General features: G+C 38.4%; 1 pseudogene across 1 annotated transcript; it reads right to left on the reverse strand.

The window, feature by feature from the left end:
• Nucleotides 1-9,673: 9,673 nt before the first annotated feature.
• Nucleotides 9,674-11,546, reverse strand: LOC308616330 (coiled-coil domain-containing protein 6-like; annotated as a pseudogene). The gene is made up of 2 exons: nucleotides 11,418-11,546; nucleotides 9,674-10,978 (listed from the first exon to the last, which is right to left on the reverse strand). The product of its transcript is annotated as a coiled-coil domain-containing protein 6-like (transcript).
• Between the last annotated feature and the right edge of the window lie 4,996 nt (nucleotides 11,547-16,542).

Below are 16,542 nucleotides of genomic sequence, written 5' to 3' on the forward strand. Positions count from 1 at the left end.
ACCTGCCCACCAGAAAGACAAGATCCAGCCACATTCACCAGAACACAGGCACTAGTACCTTCCACCAGGAAGCCTACACAACCCACTAAACCAACCTTAGCCACTGGGGACAGACACCAAAAACAACGGGAACTATGAACCTGCAGCCTGCAAAAAGGAGACCCCAAACACAGTGACATAAGCAAAATGAGAAGACAGAAAAACACACAGCAGGAGAAGGAACAAGATAAAAACCCACCACACCTAACAAATGAAGAGGTAATAGGCAGTCTACCTGAAAAAGAATTCAGAATAATGATGGTAAAGATGATCCAAGATTCTATTTCCCAGATCCAAAATCTTGGAAATAGAATAGACAAAATGCAAGAAACAGTTAACAAGGACCTAGAAGAACTAAAGATGAATCAAGCATCGATTAAAAACACAATAAATGAAATAAAAAATACTCTAGATGGGATCAATAGCAGAATAACTGAGGCAGAAGAACGGATGAGTGAGGTGGAAGATAAAATAGTGGAAATAACTGCTGCAGAGCAAAATAAAGAAAAAAGAATGAAAAGAACAGAGGACAGTCTAAGAGACCTCTGGGACAACATTAAACACACCAACATTCGAATTATAGGGGTTCCAGAAGAAGAAGAGAAAAAGAAAGGGACTGAGAAAATATTTGAAGAGATTATAGTTGAAAACTTCCCTAATATGGGAAAGGAAGTAGTTAATCAAGTCCAGGAGGCACAGAGAGTCCCATACAGAATAAATCCAAGGAGAAATACGCCAAGACACATATTAATCAAACTGTCAAAAATTAAGCACAAAGAAATCATATTAAAAGCAGCAAGGCAAAAACAACAAATAACACACAAGGGAATCCCCATCAGGATAACAGCTGATCTATCAGCAGAAACTCTACAAGCCAGAAGGGAGTGGCAGGACATAATTAAAGTGATGAAGGAGAGAAACCTGCAACCAAGATTACTCTACCCAGCAAGGATCTCATTCAGATTTGATGGAGAAATTAAAACCTTTACAGACAAGCAAAAGCTGAGAGAGTTCAGCACCACCAAACCAGCTTTACAACAAATGCTAAAGGAACTTCTCTAGGCAAGAAACACAACAGAAGGAAAAGACCTACAATAACGAACCCAAAACAATTAAGAAAATGGGAATAGGAACATACATATCGATAATTACCTTAAATGTAAATGGACTAAATGCTCCCACCAAAAGACACAGAGTGGCTGAATGGATACAAAAACAAGACCCATATATATGCTGTCTACAAGAGACCCACTTCAGACCTAGAGTCACATACAGACTGAAAGTAAGGGGATGGAAAAAGATATTCCATGCAAATGGAAACCAAAAGAAAGCTGGAGTAGCAATTCTCATATCAGACAAAATAGACTTTAAAATAAAGACTACTAGAAGAGACAAAGAAGGACACTACATAATGATCAAGGGATCGATCCAAGAAGAAGATATAACAATTGTAAATATTTATGCACCAAACATAGGAGCACCTCAATACATAAGGCAAATACTAACAGCCATAAAAGGAGAAATCGACAGTAACACAATCATAGTAGGGGACTTTAACACCCCACTTTCACCAATGGACAGATCATCCAAAATGAAAATAAATAAGGAAACACAAGTTTTAAATGATACATTAAACAAGATGGACTTAATTGATATTTATAGGACATTCCATCCAAAAACAACAGAATACACATTTTTCTCAAGTGCTCATGGAACATTCTCCAGGATAGATCATATCTTGGGTCACAAATCAAGTCTTGGTAAATTTAAGAAAATTGAAATTGTATCAAGTGTCTTTTCTGACCACAATGCTATGAGACTAGATATCAATTACAGGAAAAGAGCTGTAAAAAATACAAACACATGGAGGCTAAACAATACACTACTTAATAACGAAGTGATAACTGAAGAAATCAAAGGGGAAATTAAAAAATACCTAGAAACAAATGACAATGGAGACACGACGACCCAAAACCTATGGGATGCAGCAAAAGCAGTTCTAAGAGGGAAGTTTATAGCAATACAATCCCACCTTAAGAAACAGGAAACATCTCGAATAAACAACCTAACCTTGCACCTAAAGCAATTAGAGAAAGAAGAACAAAAAAACCCCAAAGTTAGCAGAAGGAAAGAAATCATAAAAATCAGATCAGAAATAAATGAAAAAGAAATGAAGGAGACGATAGCAAAGATCAATAAAACTAAAAGCTGGTTCTTTGAGAAGATAAACAAAATTGATAAACCATTAGCCAGACTCATCAAGAAAAGAAAGGAGAAGACTCAAATCAATAGAATTAGAAATGAAAAAGGAGAAGTAACAACTGACACTGCAGAAATACAAAAGATCATGAGAGATTACTACAAGCAACTCTTTGCCCATAAAATGGACAACCTGGAAGAGATGGACAAATTCTTAGAAATGCACAACCTGCCAAGACTGACTCAGGAAGAAATAGAAAATATGAATAGACCAATCACAAGCACTGAAATTGAAACTGTGATTAAAAATCTTCCATCAAACAAAAGCCCAGGACCAGATGGCTTCACAGGCGAATTCTATCAAACATTTAGAGAAGAGCTAACACCCATCCTTCTCAAACTCTTCCAAACAATATCAGAGGAAGGAACACTCCCAAACTCATTCTACGAGGCCACCATCACCTTGATACCAAAACCAGGCAAGGATGTCACAAAGAAAGAAAACTACAGGCCAATATCACTGATGAACATAGATGCAAAAATCCTCAACAAAATACTAGCAAACAGAATCCAACAGCACATTAAAAGGATCATACACCATGATCAAGTGGGGTTTATTCCAGGAATGCAAGGATTCTTCAATATATGCAAATCAATCAATGTGATACACCATATTAACAAGTTGAAAGAGAAAAACCATATGATCATCTCAATAGATGCAGAGAAAGCTTTCGACAAAATTCAACACCCATTTATGATAAAAACCCTGCAGAAAGTAGGCATAGAGGGAACTTTCCTCAACATCATAAAGGCCATATATGACAAACCCACAGCCAACATTGTCCTCAATGGTGAAAAACTGAAACCATTTCCACTAAGATCAGGAACAAGACAAGGCTGCCCACTCTCACCACTCTTATTCAACCTAGTTTTGGAAGTTTTAGCCACAGCAATCAGAGAAGAAAAGGAAATAAAAGGAATCCAAATTGGAAAAGAAGAAGTAAAGCTGTCACTGTTTGCAGATGACATGATACTATACATAGAGAATCCTAAAGATGCTACCAAAAAACTACTAGAGCTAATCAATGAATTTGGTAAAGTTGCAGGATACAAAATTAATGTACAGAAATCTCTGGCATTCCTGTACACTAATGCTGAAAAATCTGAAAATGAAATCAAGAAAACACTCCCATTTACCATTGCAACAAAAAGAATAAAATATCTAGGAATAAACCTACCTAAGGAGACAAAAGACCTGTATGCAGAAAATTATAAGACACTGATGAAAGAAATTAAAGATGATACAAATAGATGGAGAGATATACCATGCTCCTGGATTGGAAGAATCAATATTGTGAAAATGACTCTACTACCCAAAGCAATCTACAGATTCAATGCAATCCCTATCAAACTACCACTGGCATTTTTCACAGAACTAGAACAAAAATTTTCAAAATTTCTTTGGAAAAACAAAAGACCCCGAATAGCCAAAGCAATCTTGAGAACGAAAAACGGAGCTGGAGGAATCAGGCTCCCTGACTTCAGACTATACTACAAAGCTACAGTAATCAAGACAGTGTGGTACTGGCATAAAAACAGAAAGATAGATCAGTGGATCAGGATAGAAAGCCCAGAGATAAACCCACGCACATATGGCCAACTTATCTTTGATAAAGGAGGCAGGAATGTACAGTGGAGAAAGGACAGCCTCTTCAATAAGTGGTGCTGGGAAAACTGGACAGGGACATGTAAAAGTTTGAGATTAGATCATTCCCTAACACCATACACAAAAATAAGCTCAAAATGGATTAAAGACTTAAATGTAAGGCCAGAAACTATCCAACTCTTAGAGGAAAACATAGGTAGAACACTCTATGACATAAATCACAGCAAGATCCTTTTGGACCCACCTCCTAGAGAAATGGAAATAAAAACAAAGATAAACAAATGGGACCTAATGAAACTTCAAAGCTTTTGCACAGCAAAGGAAACCATAAACAAGACCAAAAGACAACCCTCAGAATGGGAGAAAATATTTGCAAATGAAGCAACTGACAAAGGATTAATCTCCAAAATTTATAAACAGCTCATGCAGCTCAATAGCAAAAAAACAAACAACCCAATCCAAAAATGGGCAGAAGACTTAAATAGGCATTTCTCCAAAGAAGATATACAGACTGCCAACAAACACATGAAAGAATGCTCAACATCATTAATCATTAGAGAAATGCAAATCAAAACTACAATGAGATATCATCTCACACCAGTCAGAATGGCCATCATCAAGAAATCTAGAAACAATAAATGCTGAAGAGGGTGTGGAAAAAAGGGAACCCTCTTGCACTGCTGGTGGGAATGTGAATTGGTACAGCCACTATGGAGAACAGTATGGAGGTTCCTTAAAAAACTAAAAATAGAACTACCATATGACCCAGCAATCCCACTACTAGGCATATACCCTGAGAAAACCATAATTCCAAAAGAGACATGTACTAAAATGTTCATTGCAGCTCTATTCACAATAGCCCGGAGCTGGAAACAACCTAAGTGTCCATCATCGGATGAATGGATAAAGAAGATGTGGCACATATATACAATGGAATATTACTCAGCCATGAAAAGAAACGAAACTGAGCTATTTGTAATGAGGTGGATAGACCTAGAGTCTGTCATACAGAGTGAAGTAAGTCAGAAAGAGAAAGACAAATACCGTATGCTAACACATATATACGGAATTTAAGAAAAAAAAAAAAGTCATGAAGGACCTAGGGGCAAAACGGGAATAAAGACACAGACCTACTTGAGAATGGACTTGAGGATATGGGGAGGGGGAAGGGTAAGCTGTGACAAAGCGAAAGAGAGGCATGGACATATATACACTACCAAACGTAAGGTAGATAGATAGTGGGGAGCAGCCACAGAGCACAGGGAGATCAGCTCGGTGCTTTGTGACCGCCTGGAGGGGTGGGATGGGGAGGGTGGGAGGGAGGGAGATGCATGAGGGAAGGGATGTGGGAACAGATGTATATGTATGACTGATTCACTTTGTTATAAAGCAGAAACTAATTTAAAAAATTAAAAAAAAAAAAAAGAAAGTAGAAGAGCCAGAGGTATTTCATTTACCACTTGCCTAAGAAATACTTACTGCTACTGAACTCCAATTTCTATGGATACAACAGATTGTATATGCTAAATCTGCAGTCTGAGCAACAACATCTTAGAGAATTAATATTTGAACATATTCTTAGGTTCTTAGGTTTGCTAGTAATATTTTCTCTAAAATTAAATGCATACACAGATTTATTATGATGTTTTATCTGACCCATTAGAATTGTCACTTTTATTGATCATTAAATAAAGTCCTTATCCTTATTGTAATACTTCTTCTAAATGTGATCAATGTAGTTTTTTTGTAGTTCTAAACTGGTATATTATAGATGATTACTATAGAACATGCCAATTCTCACCAATATTCTGTTGCACTCCCTTACATTTTCCATCCTTCCTTGCAGTTATCATGGGATCATGTGCCTAGTTCTGGCTACTGGGCTGAAAGTGAAAGTTTTAAGTGGCACTTCCAAAGAAGTTAAGAGAGGATGTATGTAATACACTCTCTATCATCCCCTAGTTTGAAGACACTGGAAAATACAAGGAAATATGACAGCAACACAACATAGAGCAATGTAGAGCAATGTAATTTCCCATCAGGAAAATTAAAAAGAAATGTTTCCATTTTTTCAACCTATAGTAATTTTTTTAGTAAAAATTTTAGGTATTATGGACGTTGAAGAAAATAAACATTTCTACCTGTATAACTAAAAATCAAAGTAAAGAAATAAAAAGATATCTGAAAACCACTGAGGCAACCAGTACTGGAGGGGGCTTTAATCCAGAGAGAAGGAACCACAAATGAAGAGCTGACATTTTGATAATATCTTTTCCCCTGGAATATTTGTTTTGTTTTTTTTTGTAATTAATTTATTATTATTATTGTTATTATTATTACTATTATTATTTTTGGTGATGACCAAGAGGCAAATAATCCATCCAGGTGACTAAAACAAAGAGGCAGAAAAACTGGTGGATCTTTTTGCAATCTCAAGGGGCTGGAAAGAAAATTGTAGTTTGGAGCTGTTTAGGTAATAAATGATCTGAAGAGTTAAGATCCTGGAGAGAAAAAGACATGTAAGTTTTAGTGTGCAGTTAGATTAATAATTAGGTGACTTAAGAGAAATGATGGATGACAGAAGACAAAGGAATGCCATATTTAAAGTACTAAGAGAAAATAGCTGCCAACCTAGAATTTTATACCTTGTTGCACCATTCTTTACACATGAAAGCAAAGACATTAACAAACAAAAATTGAAATAATTTGTCACCAGAAAACCAAACTAAAAGAGATGCTAAGTAGAGATCTCCAAGCAGAAGGAAAATGATCCTGAACAAAAATATGGTAACACAGAAAGAGATAAAAAGCAATGTAGAGAAGTAGAGAGTCAATATATAAGTAAATAAACATGGATATTGACTTACAAATTATAAATTTTATATTCGTCAAAACTATATGTGTAATTAAATTCATGACAATACACAAATATTGAAGTGGTGAGAAGTAGAGTTACTGTGTTATGATTTCACTATATTTTCATACATAGTATATGTACTAATTTATAGTAGACAATAATGCAGCATTAATGCATGTTTTAATCTGTGGTGAAAATAATATATAAATAAGAAGCTAATGAAAGATAAAATAATAAACATTATTTAATCTAGAATAAGACAAAATGGGGAATTCTCTGGCAGTCCAATGGTTAGGACTTGGTGCTTTCACTCCCTGGGCCTGGGGTCAGTCCCTGGTCAGGGAACTAAGATCCCACAAGGCATGAGGAGAGACCCCCCCCACAAAAAAAAATCAGAGTAAGACAAAATGGAAAGAAACTATAAATAGCTTGACAAATGGAAAATAAATACAAGCATACCTCAGAGGTATCTCAGGTTTGGATCCAGACCACCACAATAAAGTGGGCAATAAAGTGAGTCACACAAATTTTTTAGTTTCCCAGTGCATATAAAAGTATGTTTACATGACACTGTAGTCTATTAAGTGCACAGTAGCATGTCTAAAAAAAATGTACATAACTTGATTAAAAAATACTGCTAAAATATGCTAACCATCATCTGAGCCTTCAGCGATCATAATCTTTTTGCTGGTGAAGGGTCTTCCCTCGATGTTGATGGATGACACTTGCTGAAGGCTGAGGTGGCTGTGGCAATTCTTAAAATAATACAATAAAGTTTGCTGCATTGATTGACTTTTCTTTTTCATGAAGGATTTTTTTTCTTAATTAGATTTATTCCTAGGTAATTTTTTCTTTTGACGTTATTATAAATGGAATTATTTTCTTAATTTCTCTTTCTGATAGTTCATTGTTCATGTATAGAAATGCAACAGGTTTCTGTATATTAATTTTGTATCCTGCCACTTTATCAAATTTATTGATGATCTCTCATAGCGACAGGCATCTTGAGGATTCTCTATGTATAGTATCATGTTACCTGAAAACAGTGACAGTTTTACTTTTTCCTTTCCAATTTTGATTCCTTTTCTTTCTTTTTCTTGTCCAGTTGCTGTGGTTAGGACTTCCATGACTATGTTGAATAAAAGTGGCCTTTGTCTTTTAACCTTCCTAGTAACTTTATATGTGGTTGTTTTACTACCTTTACTATGTATTTGTCTTTACCAGTTAGTTTTTTCCTTTCATAATTTTCATGTGTTTAGTTGTGGCTTTTTCTTTTTCACTGAGAGAAGTCCCTTTAACAATTCTTATAAAACTGGTTTTGTGGTGCTGGGCTCTTTTAGCTTTGCTTATCTGTAAAATTTTTTACCTCTACATCAAACCTGAATGCGAGCCCTTATGGCTACAATATTCTTGGTAGTAGGTTTTTCCTTTCATCACTTTAGACACATTGTGCCATGCCCTTGTAGCCTGAAGGGTTACTGCTGAATAGTCAGCAGATAGCCTTGTGGGAGTTTGTTTGTAATTTGTTGCTTTTCCCTTATTGCTTTTAATATTCTCTAAGTTTTGCCATTTTAATTATAATGTGTCTTGGGGTGATCCTCTTTGGGTTGAACCTGTTTGGGACTCTCTGTACTTCTTGTACCTGGATGTTTGTTTCCTTTCCCAGGTTGGTGGAGTTTTTAGCTATTATGTCTTCAAATATGTTCTCTTCTCCTTTCTCTCTCTATTCTCCCTCTGAGATTACTATAATGCAAATGGTAGTATGCCTGATGTTGTCTCAGAGGTCTCTTAAATTGTCTTCATTTCTTTTTACATTTTTTCCATTTTCTGTTCAGGTTCAGTGATTTCCACTACTCTGTCTTCCAGCTTGCTGAGGAGTTCCTCTGTATCATGTAATCTACTGTTGATTCATTTTAATGTATTTTTTATTTCAGTTATTGCATTCTTAATCTCTGTTTGCTTTTCCTGTATATCTTCTAACTCTTTTTTTCTACTTTAAAGTGAAACCAAACAATTTATTTGTGCCAATGAATGGAAATAATGCATTCAAGATATACTTCTCTGTACATTGCACTCGATTTTACTGGGCAAAATAAGCAGTCCTCAGTGATATTGTGCTCAGCAATAAAGTATTTTGTGGCCAATATGCTAAGATATTCCTATAACGTTTATTTCAAATAGTATTTTCTAATAGTATTTTGCACCTTTAAAATATTTGTTTGAACTCTATTTTAGGGAAACACAAGTAGAGAATGGAAAGGGGAAATAGCTGTTTTTGTTACAATCACACTGTCTTCTTCAGCAGAAATCACACAGCACCTTCTAATCAGTCATAGCAACCACTGGTGGGTAGGACAACAGTTATCGACTCACGTGAGAGGGCTCCAGTTTGAGGAGGTTAACATCAAGGATAAAGAAAGAATCACACCTGGATATACAATAATTATCAATCCCATGCATGTGGAAAAGATATAGCCATGTGATCCAGTACTTTAGGCGATCTGTTTTACAGGAGACATGAATGTTGGGATATACTGAAAATAACCCAAACAAAGTGTATCTGTAGAAAGCTCTATTGAGCATTGTCTTTGGTACTGATCCATCTAACTTCCCATTTTATACTGAGTGCTAGATTTTCAAAGTTCTGCATTGTAGTGCTGAATTACTGGTATGCTTGGTAAACACCATTATAATGGGAGGGGAGGGGTAATAACACCTCAGTAATTTTCTGCAAATTCACGGAAAAAAATAAAAAGATATCCCTTTTTATCTTCCAACCTAAAAGCCAGGAAAACGAAGCTCTGGGTCCAGGCGAAAATGGCACACTGCTGCTGAACTACCAAACTGTCGGACAGCCGACATCCCAGCCGACGTAACGCGTGCCGACATGAGATTCGGACTAAGCATATGCATTAAGGCTGGGAGGAGGGGCGAACCGACTGTTGCGAGGGGGCAGGCTGCAAGGTGGCTGCTGAGGGGACTGCGGGCTGCATGGGTGGTGGAGATGGAGGTGGCAGTGGCTGGACAGGGCTCTGTGTGTTGTGAGACGGAGGCAGCGTGGGCCATCTGAATTGATCAGGACTTGCTTCTCTGCGGTGAAGGCCTTTTGTGATACCGTGGAATGCTCCCATATGCTGCACATGAAGACCTGGGGAAATGTAATAAGACATTCCGGCTCTAGTCAGTGACGTTGGTGGCGTGAAACCAAGTGTGTGACTTGCATACGAGGGACTGGGTGATATCGGCCGGCTTGAACTGGGAGAAGATGTGTAAGGGATCGGGCTGCACACAATGTGAGGTCTTAATCCTTGTGCAGACAGCTCCTTAAAATACCTTTCAGCATCCATCTCTAAGCTGGACTCACTCTCTGAGAGCTGTCGACAGAGGGCCTCTCTCCTCTCCATCTCCCTCTGCAGCTTCCTCTAAGGTCCTCTTCCCTCATGTGAAGTTTCTCCTCCAAATACTGCGCCATTATCTCGGAATGCTGTAACTGGGCAACACTCAGTTGCTTCTTCAGCTTCTCCAGTTCATTCTTTAAAAACCTGATGTGTCGCATCACGTTTTCTGGAGGGTCGATCTACACGGAGATGTCTCTAGGCAATGGGGCGCAGACACCGGCTGGTCTAATTTCTCCTGCAGGATTCGCTTTTCAGCTTCAAGTTCCATCCTTTTCCAGAAACGAATCACTCGTACTTCTTGTTCCTGTTCCAAAGTATTTTCAAGGTCAATCTTCTCTCGTCTCAACTGTTCTAATGTAAGCTGCTTAGAAATGGTATCGTTCTCCAGTTTTTAAATTTTCTTCATCAGTTTGCTGACCTGGAATTCCTGCTCCAGATGCTGTTCCAGTTCGGCTTTCTCATTCTGCAACTGCATCAATTGTTGGAGAGCTCACTAGTGAGGAACTCTTCTTCCTTCTCGTAATTTACAGCAAGGGTTTCTTTCTCCTTCTGAGAAGGCTGAATTTTCTTGAATAAAGTGTTACTGATGAATTCTTGTTTCCGCTCAGCCTGGGCTTGGATGGTCACGCTGGCTTTGCGCAAGCCGCGGTTCTCCTCCTGCAGTGCCTTGCACTTGAGTCTGTAGGTCTCCAGATGAACCTTGAGCACCTTGTTCTGCTGCAGCGAGGCCAGGTGCTTGATGAGCTCCTCCAGGCTGAAGGGTGAGATGACAATGCCCCCTGCCCCAGCCACTTCCCACCACTGCTGCCTCTCCCACTGCTGCCGCCCCGAGGTCAATGACTATATCTTCTCTTTGTTAATCTTCTCACTGTGTTCATCCATTCTTCTCCCGAGTACTTTGATTATCTTTATGATTATTATTTTAAACTCTTTAGTGGGTAGATTGCCTATCCCTATTTCTCTTCATTCTTCTTCTGGGGTTTTATCTTATTCCTTCATTTCCATGTTCCTTTGTCCCCTCATTTTACCTAATTTGCTGTTTTTATTTCTATGTATTTTGTGGGCTCCTTATGTTTCCCGATCTTGAAGAAGTGGCTTTTTGAAGCAGATGTCCTATGTATCCCAGCAGCGCACTACTCTCTGCTCATTTGAGCTATATGCCCTACCTGGCTGCAGGCCCCTGTGGGTCCCAGAATTGGTGTTTTGGTCTGCTTGTGGGTGGGACCAGGACCCAGGATTTCCTGGGGCTGGTGCCTACCCACTGGTGGGTAAGGCTGGTCCCGGAGCTACTGCCAGCCCACTGGTAGGCAAAGCTGGGTCCCAGGGTTTCTGGATGCAGGGCCTTGGGGGTCCCAGAATTGGTGTTTTGGCCTGTTTGTGGGCCCATCAGGTCCTGGGGACAGTGCCTACACACTGGTGGGTGAGACTGGTCCCAGGGCTACTCCTGGCCTACTGGTGGGCTGAGTCAGGTCCCAGATCTCTGGCTGCAGGGCCCTGGAAATCCCATGGCTAGAGCTGGTGTATGTAGCCAGGTCCTGGGCCCTCTGCTGGACAGGGCCTGGTCCTGGGGTGGCTGTGCATGCAGGGGGTTTCAGGGCAACAGGCCTGCTGGTAGGTGGAGTTGTGTCATGGCCTGAGGCATCCCAGTACTTGTACTGACAGCCTGGTGAGTTGGTCTGAGTCCTGGTACAAATAAGCTACAGGGAGGATTCCAAAATAGTGCTTGCCAGCATCAGTGTCCATATGGTAGGAGGAACTCCTCAAAACAGCTGATGCTAGTGTCTATGTTCCCAGGACAAGCCCCAGCTGCCTTCTGCCCCTCCATGAGGCTCTTCAAGGTCAGCAGATGTGTCTTACCCAGGCTCCTTTCAAATTACTGCTTCTGCCCTGGGTCCCAGAGCATGTGAAATTTTGTGTGTGCTCTTTAGGAGTGGAGTCTCTATTTCCCACAGTCCTCTGGCTCTTTTGAAAGTAAACCCCACTGGCCTTCAGAGCCAGTCATTCTTGGGGCTTATCTTCTGTGTGCAGGACTCCCAGGCTGGGAAGCCACATGCGGGGCTCCAACCACTTGCTCCTTGAGGAGAACCTCTGCAATTGTAATTATCCTCCTGTTTGTGGGTTGCCCCTCCTACCTATCTTGTTGTGAGTCCTTCTTTACATCTTTAGTTGTAGATCTTTTCTGCTAGTGCTCTGGTTTGTCACAAAAATAATTTCTCTGTAAATAGTTGCAATTTTGCTGTCCTCATGGGAGGAAGTGAGCTTAGGGTCTTCATACTCTGCCATCTTGGCCACTCCGTCTTACCTTTATGAACTATTTTTCTGTAGCATGCAATGCTGTTTGATAGCATTTTACCCACAGTGGAACTTCTTTCAAAATTGGAATCAATCCTTTCAAACCCTGCTGTTGCTTTATCAAGTAAGTTTATGTAATGTCCTGAATCTTTTGTTGTCATTTCAAGAATCTTCATAGTATTTTTCCAGGAGTAGATTCCATCTCAAGAAACCACTTTCTTTTCTCATTCATAAGAAGCAACTCCTCCTCTGTTACAGTTTGATCATGAGATTGCAGCAATTTAGTCCCATCTTCAAGTTCCACTTCTAATTCTAGTTCTCTTGTTATTTCCACCATATCTTCAGTTACTTCCTCTGCTGAAGTCTTGAACCCCTCAAAGTCATCCATGAGGGTTGGAATCAACTTCTTTTCAATTCCTGTTAATGTTAATATTTTGACCCTTTCCCATGAACCATGAATGTTCTTAATGGCACCTAAATGGTGAATGCTTTCCAGAAGGCTTTCAATTTACTTTGCTTGGGTCCATCAGAGGAATCATTATGTATGGTAGCTATAGTCTTATGAAATGTTTTTCTTAAATAATATGACTTGAGTGTCAGAATTACTCCTTGGTCCATGGGCTGCAGAATAGATGATATGTTAGCAGGCATGAAAACAATGTGAATTTTGTTGTACAGCTCCATCAGAGCCCTTGGGTGACTAGGTGCCTTGTCAGTAAGTAGTAATATTTTGAAAGGAATCTTTTTCTCTGAGCCTTAGGTCTCAACATTGGGCTTAAAATATTCAGCAAACCATGTTGTAAATAGATGTGCTGTCATCCAGGCTTTGTTGTGCCATGTACAGAGCACAGGTAGAGTAGATTTAGATAATTCTTAAGGGTCCTAGAATTTTCATAATGGGAAGTGAGCATAATGGTAAATTGGCTTCAACTTAAAGTCACCAGTTACATTAACTCCTAACAAGAGTCAGGCAGCCCTTTGAAGCTTTGAAGCCAGTCACTGACTTCTCCTTTCTAGCTATGAAAGTCCTAGATGGCACAGTCTTCCAATAGAAGGCTATTTCCTCTACATGGAAAAACCTGTTGTTGAGTATAATCACCTTCATTAATTATCTTAGCTAGATCTTCTGGATAACTTGCTGTAGCTCATATATCAGCATTTGCTGCTTCATCTTGCACTTTTTTTTTATATAATAAATTTATTTATTCATTATTTTTACTTTTGGCTGCTTTGGGTCTTTGTTGCTGCGCACGGCTTTCTCTAGTTGTGTCGAGTGGGGGCTACTCTTCATTGTGGTGCACAGCCTTCTTGCTGCAGTGGCTTCTCTTGTTGAGGAGATTGGGCTCTAGGCGTGAGGGCTTCAGTAGTTGTGGCTCGTGGGTTCTAGGCTCAGTAGTTGTGGTGCACGGGCTTAGTTGCTTTGCAACATGTGGGATCTTCCTGGACCAGGGCTCGAACCCATGTCCCCTGCATTGGCAGGTGGATTCTTAAGCACTGTGCCACCAGGGAAGCCCCTCACCTTGCACTTTTATGGAGAGAGCTTCTTTTCTTCAACCTCATGAGCCAACCTCTGCTATCTTCAAACTTTTCTTCTACAGCTTCCTCACCTCTTGCAACCTTCATAGAATTGAAGAGAGTTAGAGCCTTGCTCTGGATTAGGCTTTGGCTTAAGGGATTGCTGTGGTTAGTTTGGTCTTCTCTCCTGACCACTGCAACTTTCTCCATATCAGCAATGAGGCTGTTTCACTTTCTTATCATTCTTGTGTTCACTGGAGTAGGAAATTTAACTTCCTTCAGGAACTTCTCCTTTGCAGTCACAACTTGGCTAACTGTTTGGCACAAGAGACCCAGCTTTTGGTCTATCTTAGCTTTCAACATGCCTTCCTCACTGAGCCTAATCATTTCTAGCTTTTGATTTAAAGGGAGAGACATGCAACTCTTCCTTTCACTTGAACATTTAGAGGTCTTTGTAGGGTTATTAACTGGCTTAATTTCAATATAGTTTTGTCTCAGGGAATAAGGAGGCCAAAGGAAAGGAAGAGAGATGGGAACAGCAGGTTGGTGGAGCAGTCAGAACACACACAACACATATCAATTAATTTTGCTATCATACATGGGCACAGTTCATGCAATCTCAAAACAATTATAATAGTAACATCAAAAATCACTGATCACAGGTCACCATAAAAAACATAATAATAATGGAAATTTTGACATTTTGTGAGAATTACCAAAATGTGATGCAGAAATATGAAGTGAGCAAATGCTGTTAGAAAAATGACACAGATATACTTTCACAATGTGGGATTGCCACAAACCTTCCATTTGAAAAAATTCAATATCTGCAAAGTGCATTAGAGTGAAGTCAATAAAATGAGGTATGCTTGTAGTAAGATTTAAGATCAAATATATAAATAATTACATCAAATATAAATAGGCTAAATACTACAATTGAAAAACAAAAATTTCAGACAATTAAAATAGAAAGTCTAGTTACATGATATTTAAAGAGATCTATCCTAAATATAAGGACAAAAACACATTGAAATAAAACTGTCAAGGAAAAAAAAAGAAAAAAGAAAATGGTTGCTGACATATTAATGCCAGAAAAAGTAGATGAAAAAGGAGTATTACCAGGTTTAAAGAGTAATTTTGTAATGACTAAAAGATCAATTCACTAGCTAGATAGAATTATGTTAAATGTATATGCACTGAATAACATAGCTAAAAATTCTAGAAAGCAAGAAGTGTCAGAACTAAAGAGTAATAAATCAATCTATAATGAAGCTGGCAGAATTTAATTCTTCACTCAATAGCTGATAGAACAAGATAAAAATTTCTAATAAGCATAAGAAAGAATGAAAAATACAGATAATAAATACATATTAGAGGGATTAAAAAAATGAAAGTTGATTTTTTTGAGTAATAAAGTGATAACCCTTGGCACAAATGTTCAAGAGAGGATGAAAGCACAATTTATCAATACCAAGAATAAAAAGAGAGAGATTATAGATTCTACAACAAATAAAAAGGGAACAAGATAATATTGTAAAAAATAATTATGCCAATATACTTGGAAAATAACAGCAAATGGACAAATTCCTCAAAAAGCAATCTAAAAAAGTGACCAAAAAAAATGACTAAAAAGTATAAAACCGGAACAGAAGAAACTAAATTGAATTATAACATTCCCACAGATAAAGCTGTGAAAACTAAGTGTCCTTTATCAGTAAAATGTACAAATAAATTACGGAATTTGGCAATAATAGAACTATTGCTATGCACCACGTGAATGAATCTCATAAGAGTAATGTTGATTGAAAGCAACAAAGGACATTCTGTGTAACTCTATTTATACACAGTTCAAAAGAAGAAAACCAATCTGTGGTCTTAAAAGTCATAAAGGTACTAACTTTGCGGGAAGGTATAGATAGTGAGTAGGCAAGAAAGGGCTTTGTGGGATGCTGGTAATACTTTATTTCTTGATCCGTTTTTTCATTATGCTGGTGTGCTCACATCATGAAAATTCATCAATTTGTTAACTCATAATTTGTACAATTTCTGAATAAATCATGGTTCTCAACCAATGTCCCCCACCTCCAACACACACATTCCCAGAGGACATTCTACAATGCCTGGAGCTATTTGGGTTGAAACAACTTGGCAGGAGTGCTACTGGCATCTAGTGGGCAGAGGCCAGAGATGCTGGTAAGCTCCTACAATGCAGAAGACAGCCTCTCTCAACACAAATTTCTGGTTCAAAATGTATCTATAGTTCCAAGTTTGAGAAAACCTGATATATGTGATATAATTCAATATAAAAAAGAGTTAACTACATAGACATAGACTTTACTCTGTGTGGAAGTTTAAATACATAAAAGACCAATTCCATCAACAGACACAATGTGTACAGGGTCTGCAGAAAATTAATTAATTGAAGTTAATGAAATGTGAGAGCAAATATTTATGTTTGAGGAAGACTAATCATAAACCAGAATTTTAATCCCAACTCTACTATTAGATATTCATTGGTAAGGATTTTAGGAAGATTGCAACTAAAATCACATATACTATAAGACCAAAAGTTTTCA

Source organism: Mesoplodon bidens, assembly GCF_964165515.1.
Source record: "Mesoplodon bidens genome assembly, chromosome: 4".
NCBI lineage: Eukaryota > Metazoa > Chordata > Mammalia > Artiodactyla > Ziphiidae > Mesoplodon > Mesoplodon bidens.